The following is a 6,632-nucleotide window of genomic DNA, read 5'->3' as shown; positions in this document are numbered from 1 at the left end:
AAGTTCTACACTTTGTCAATTGTCTCTTTCCTTCTGTTTTCTGGTTTCCTATACACTATAGCAATTTAGAAGGGTCTCCAAAGTTCTGAACATCACTCAGTCCTGACAAAGTTTGCGTGGAGCAAGGAGAAGTTGAAGAATTTGGATATATCATTGTGTTATTTTCTTACAATGATACCAATGTCAATAGCTACATACTGTACATATAAAACATTATAACAGAAATATATAAAATATTATAATCAATAACAGTTGCAAGTGGTATCCTCTTAGTTTTTAAAGTGTTACTAAATCTAAAATGAGATGTAAAGGTCTGTAGAGAATGATAGGAATGAAGTCTACAAATACTTTAGAGTATTTACCGTTGAGCTAAGATGACACCTAAGTATATGATCGAAGATAATAATGATGAACAGATAACACAACTGAATCTTATTTTCTTTCAGCACATACTCTCTCAGCATTTGTTGGCTGGCCTACTTTGAAAGTTCAAAATTTATATTGCCAGCTTACACTGCCATTTTTAGTTAAAGTACAACAGAGTTATGTTTATATGCAATAGTCAGATGGTGCAGGTTTGTATATTATTATATACAGTATGTGTATACAGTATATTATGATTCACCAAAGTCTTTATAGTAATTTCATGAAAAAGCATACAAACAGCAACATTTTAATTAATCATAGCAACTAATCTGCTTCCAGCTGTAAATTACTCTTCAGGTTTAGGAAAACCAGCCTTCATCTATTCACTTCCATGCAATAGCGCACGTAGACAGTGGAACAGGCATTCCCATTGGATAATTTCTTGGTCTAGTAATAACTATTACATTTTGAGACTCCTATTTTTCCACAAATTACAAAGGCTATTCATACATATCAGATGATTCTCGTCCGATTATCAGTTCAGGGCTGGTCTCAGAAGATAATCTGACGTGTGTACAGCACTCATCCAACGTCATTCATGGATCCATCCTAGTAGATCCATGAGCGACGAACTACCGCAACACAAGTGAAAGGGGATGTAAGTGCAGCGGGGTGCCGCTTGCTCTTTCACCCCCCTCTCTATAGAGCAGAACAGTGCTGTATGTACAGCGCTTGTTCATGCATCTTTCAGGCTTTTGTTGTTGAAACATTGGGCACATTGTTTTTTTGTATACCACAGGTCTGTTTCTTAGTGCTTTTGTGGTCAGAAACTCTACTTTTCCATGCTGAATCTGGAGTAGGCTGATATCCAATGTGTTAAAAAATTAACTTCATCTGATATAGTATTTGTATTGCCTGTAATTTTCCTTCCAATCCCAAAACATTGTACTTGTGTGCCAATACTGTGGTTTGCAAAATCAGATGAAATATGTGTTTGTTCAGCTACTAAAGGTTTACTCCCTTTGTACTATAATAAAAAAAAATAAAGTAGCAAGGACAGTACTTCCTTTCATACTAAAAACATTTAGAGTTGTTTGTAACCAGTCCAGGAATAATACATTGAACACCAGACTTGGAAGTCAGTGCCACTCTCTATACCTGAACTTATTTTTAAAAACTGCAGGTAAAAGAAGCTTGGAATTTTTAAACAAACCTGAGAGACACCTGAAGTAGCCTTACCTTACTAGAATTTCTGACAAGCGCTACAGAGACTGGTGAACCCCTAAAATGAGTGCACATCCTTTCTTCTCCTCTTGTAGTGGAAGAATGGAGTTTAAGTCAATCATGGTAGTAAGTTCGCCTATATTCAGGGTCATTCACAGTGATAAAGGCTAGGAGAGGAAAACTTGACACTGGGGTGAGTGCAGTCACACACACACACAGAATCATAAGACTGACTTAAGAATCACTTAAGAATCACTGACATAAGAAAAAAAAGTCTTTAGGGGAACCAATACTTTTGGAAAAGTGCTTTTGAACAATGTGACTGTTAAACAAGAGAAATAACAGGACAATATTATCAGGTATACCAGGGCATTTTTTTCTCCATTGTTCACAATTCACCATTTTTTTATATGAGTGTTAAAAAAATCATATTGGTCAGACCACATCTGGAAAATGCAGTCCAGTTTTGGGCACCTGTTCTCAAAAAGGACATTGTGAAATTGTAGAGTGCTGGGAAGGGCAACTAAACTAATACAAGGAATGGAGGAGCTCAGCTATGAGGAGAGATTAGTTGAATTGAATCTATTCTCTCTTGAGAAGAAACGTTTAATGGTCTATATAGAGAACTTTCTTTCCAACTGTTTACTTTGAGATCATTACAAAGAACAAGAGGGCACTCTTTGCACCTGGAGGAAAAGAAGTTTAAGCTCCAGATAAGGAAGGGATTCTTCACTGTAAGGTATGTGAAAATGTGGAATCGGCTCCCTCAGGAAGTAGTTTCAGCAACTACTATAGATTGCTTTAAGAAAAAGCTGGATGCTTTTCTAGAAGCACAGAATATAACTGGGTATTAAGGCTTTAAATTAAAGATAACAGAGACTGATTTTTCCCCTGTTGAAGCAAATTGTACCAATTGTACCAAATTTTTTTTTGCCTTCCTTTGGTCCATAGGGTTTTAAATGTAGGATATTTTTATTTCCCTAGTGCTTGAACTCGATGGATTTATGTCAATAAACATTTCAACCTAACCTACTATGTAACTATATATGGGCATTGTTTTACAATTGTTCCTGATAAAATTCTCCCATTTCTTTTATGATGTGGCTGTTAACTAAGTGAAATAACTGTGTTTAGTTCTATTTATACACAGGTACAGTCCTGCATAATATGATAATAATGTAAGATCATGTTCAGGAAACATTTTTTTCTTTATTTGACTTATTTCTTCTTTTAACAGCAAATGGAGTTTTTTAAGATACATGGAGCTCCCACTGGTGGCTAATCCAGAGTAACTTCTGCTATAATGGGAAATGTTATTCCTTTATGTTTTATATATGATTAGGAAAAGCTGAAACATTTAAGCTAAATTGATTTTGCTATCTCCCACTGGTGAAATTTCACTGATGCAGAAAGTTTTGATCATTGAGCTGTTCAAATGAAATTAGCTGCTTAAAAAATTAGGAAATCACTGAAAATACATATCAGATCTTGAGGACTGAAATATTTACTTTAAGTCACCGAACCATTAACCCACTGAGGGCTGGATTCTTACCCTGAAAATCAAAATTAAAAAAAAAAATCAAGAACATTAAAATCACAGTTTAATCAAGTTTGCATGGATTTCATTACAACTCAAGACAACTCAGTATGGCTCAGTAGTGTATATGGCCCCATGTGCCTGTATGCCTTCCCAAGAAAAATGGTGTCCCAGGGGATTGCCTTCATCTTCCAGGAACTGTCCACATACTCTGACCACATGAAGTATTGCCCTGCAACAGGTGGAAGTCAGGCACCACTGCATTAAAATAAGGTCTGACACTGGGAAGCTGAAATAGGAACACCTATTTCCCCATTGGAGTCATCAAATGGCACTCCCTTGCAAGGCCCAGGAGACTAATTAAAAAATCATCTCCAGATGGTATTTAACCGTTCAACAGATATTCACCGTATGTCTTCCTCTTCCCCCGACAGCTGCCACACTCAATGGGGTACTATGCTACACATCTGGTGGGAATGTCCAGAAATTCATATCTTCTGGGATCAGATCACCGATATTTATACAAGAGTGACTGGCTCAGATTTAAGGAACACACCTAAAATATCTCTGCTATCCATTCTTCCTGAGTCTATAAAGGCTACTAAAAGAGATGTTCTTCGGCACTTCCTCACAGTGGCCAGGACCGTTATCCCTAGAATGTGGAAACAAACCACAGTACCATCTTTGAGAGATTGGCTTTTAGAATTAGAAAAGATACAACATATGGAATTACTTGTTGCAGAAGATGAGGATATGATGGAAAAGTACAAGTTGAGATGGTCCGCTTGGGACTGGTTTAAAGAATCACCCCAATTCAAGACGCTATGGCTATGAGACTAACAGAATGGCTTGGCGTCTAAGAAAATGGTCCTAGCACTGTTCAGCCTCAGATCTACAGGGTACATGAGTAATTGGCCAGTCAGTATTTCCCTATAATTAATCCTACACCCCCCTACTTCAAGATCTCCCTATCCGTCCTCGAAATGTGGGCCATATGTGCTACCCCCTTCATACCCTATATAGTTAAAGAGAGCAATAATGTGGCTCTCGCGGTTTACTATTTACTGTTACCGTTTGAATGACATCTGTCGGTAAGGTTTACTTGGATTTTCAGTTTTTACTCCATTCTGCCACCAATTTTATAGGCCTTTTTCTATTTCCCCTGTTCTCTCCTATGTTTTTCCCATACCCCTCCCAGTACCTTCCCTATAGTCGTTCCCAGCCCCTATCTGCAATAATATGTGTATGAAAAATGGACACTTATGTTATGATGTTCTTCTGTAAATATGTGTACTCCTTTTTTGTACGTGTCATTTTTGTGTTATTATATTGTTAAAACCTAAAAACGATTGAAACAAAAAATAAGGTCTGACAATGGGTCTGAGGATTTCATCCCAGTACCTAACAGCTGTCAGGAAACCATTATCTTGGATGAGGGAGCCTGTGCAGCTCTACAACGAAATTGGACCCAAACCATCACTGACCACCTGCCATGCTGGATGATGTTATAAACAGCATAATGTTTACCATGCCATCCCCAGACTCTTTTACGTCTGTCACATGTGCACGGTCTGAACTTGCTGTCATTTTTGTAAAGAAAAGGGCAACATTCATGACCTTCCAATTTTGGTGTTCTCTGGCAGATGTCATGATGTACCTATTTATCCCACTATAGGACATTGGGTCCACATCCCATCCTCATAAAGTCTGCCTTTGAAAGTTTAGTCAAAAACATTCACTGGAGAAGCCGAAATCCTCTTGTGGGGCTCTACCAGTGCTCTTTCTTTTCCCAGTGCACTAATATGCACATACCTGTCTTTGTTCCTGAGCCTGTACTTGGGGACACAGTAAACCTTCTTGTAGTGACACATATCGATATACCATCCTGAAAGATTTGGACTGTTCGTGCAACCTGAGTAGGCTGCAGGCACTGCTACTATATTGTACCAGTAGTAACAGTACCAGTAGTAACAAGAGCACAGCAAAATGCATGATGGATGAAAAACCAGTACTACTTATGCTTCCTAACTTGACAGATTGATATCTCAGGGGTTTACCTGATGTGGTTTTATACTGTGTTGATTCAATATTCTCTTCTTTTGAATTACCTCCCTGGCAGTATGAATACTAAGTATTTTTAAATGTAAAAGGCGTACATTTAAAAATACTTAGTATTTTATATTTCCTGCCTGGTCCCGCCGCACGTTCCCATCCTCCAACCACACGCTCGTGAACAGATGACGGGCCAGTATCTGCTTCCCGTGTCTCCGAGTCCCTAGTGTTCACACGCCGGGGACGCAGATGCCAGCCGCATCGCCAGGGGAAGAAAATGCCGGGCACCGCTGGAGGACCCCACGGGCACCGCTGGAGGACGTCATGGGCACCACTTACCAGGTAAATTTTTAAACTCCCTGGCAATTCCTGGCAAAGCTCCCCAAAGCTGGAGGGAATACACTTTTATCAGTGAGGCTGGGTAATCCAGCAAACCTGGAAATTATCTGATTCAAATGACTTAAAAAATTCCATTCCAGTTTTGCTAAATCACCCGGCTTCACTAATGAAAGTGTATCCTCTCCAGCCTTGGAGAGCTTTAATTTATGAAGCTCAATGTCTGGACAATAATTGCCCTTCCCAGAGTTTAACTGTAAAGTGTTAAGTAGTACTCCTATTTGTGGTCACTTCTTCTGCTCAGTATATGATCATTGAGCGCTAACGTAGCTTTGCTTTCATGACATAATAAACTTTTATTTGTGTGTTTTCCTTCATGAACTTTTAAACTACCATGCGTGATATATTTTAATATTTGAGTGGGTGGACACCATTATGGAGGTTTGGGCAATCTAACCATGTTTTGGCAGCATGTGGCAGTAAAGTAAAGTTATCTGCATCATGTGAACTGGAAGTAACTAATCCCATTTACAATGTCATTTTTGTTTTCAGTTCTTGGCTAGCATACAACCTGTGTTGTCTGTGGGCACCAGCCAATCAGTATATGGGAAATAAAAGCCATTAACAACAATCAAACTAGACTGATGACAGTTACAAAGTACAGAAAGTATTTCAAGACATTTCACAATGGCACATAAAACTAAAGACATCCATTTCTAAACTCCTATAACTTAACCACTTAACCAAACAATATACTTTATTGTTGGGTATTTTGTTATGGGATTTTTAGTCTTGACTTTTTTGATAGTCACCTGTATGTAGGCCTGATAAGATAAACTTTAAGCTTTAGTGTTGCATGAGAATCTACTAAATCTAACTTTCTGATCTAACCAATAACAACAAGTAACTAAAGGGTACTTCCAAGCATCAATTAAAAGTAATCAGTCTACTGCTAAGCCTCCCCCAAGGAACACAATTATTGCTATCATCAGAGAATCCAATACAGGCAGAATATCCAATGCAGGCCAGAGATATATGAAGCTTTTAACTGATAGTTATGTTGTCTACAACCTTAAATATATATATATATATATATATATATATATATATATATATA

This window comes from Pyxicephalus adspersus, chromosome 2 (genome assembly GCF_032062135.1).
Source record: "Pyxicephalus adspersus chromosome 2, UCB_Pads_2.0, whole genome shotgun sequence".
NCBI classification, from domain to species: domain Eukaryota; kingdom Metazoa; phylum Chordata; class Amphibia; order Anura; family Pyxicephalidae; genus Pyxicephalus; species Pyxicephalus adspersus.
The sequence above is the reverse complement of the archived record's forward strand: the minus strand, read 5'-3'. Positions refer to the sequence as shown.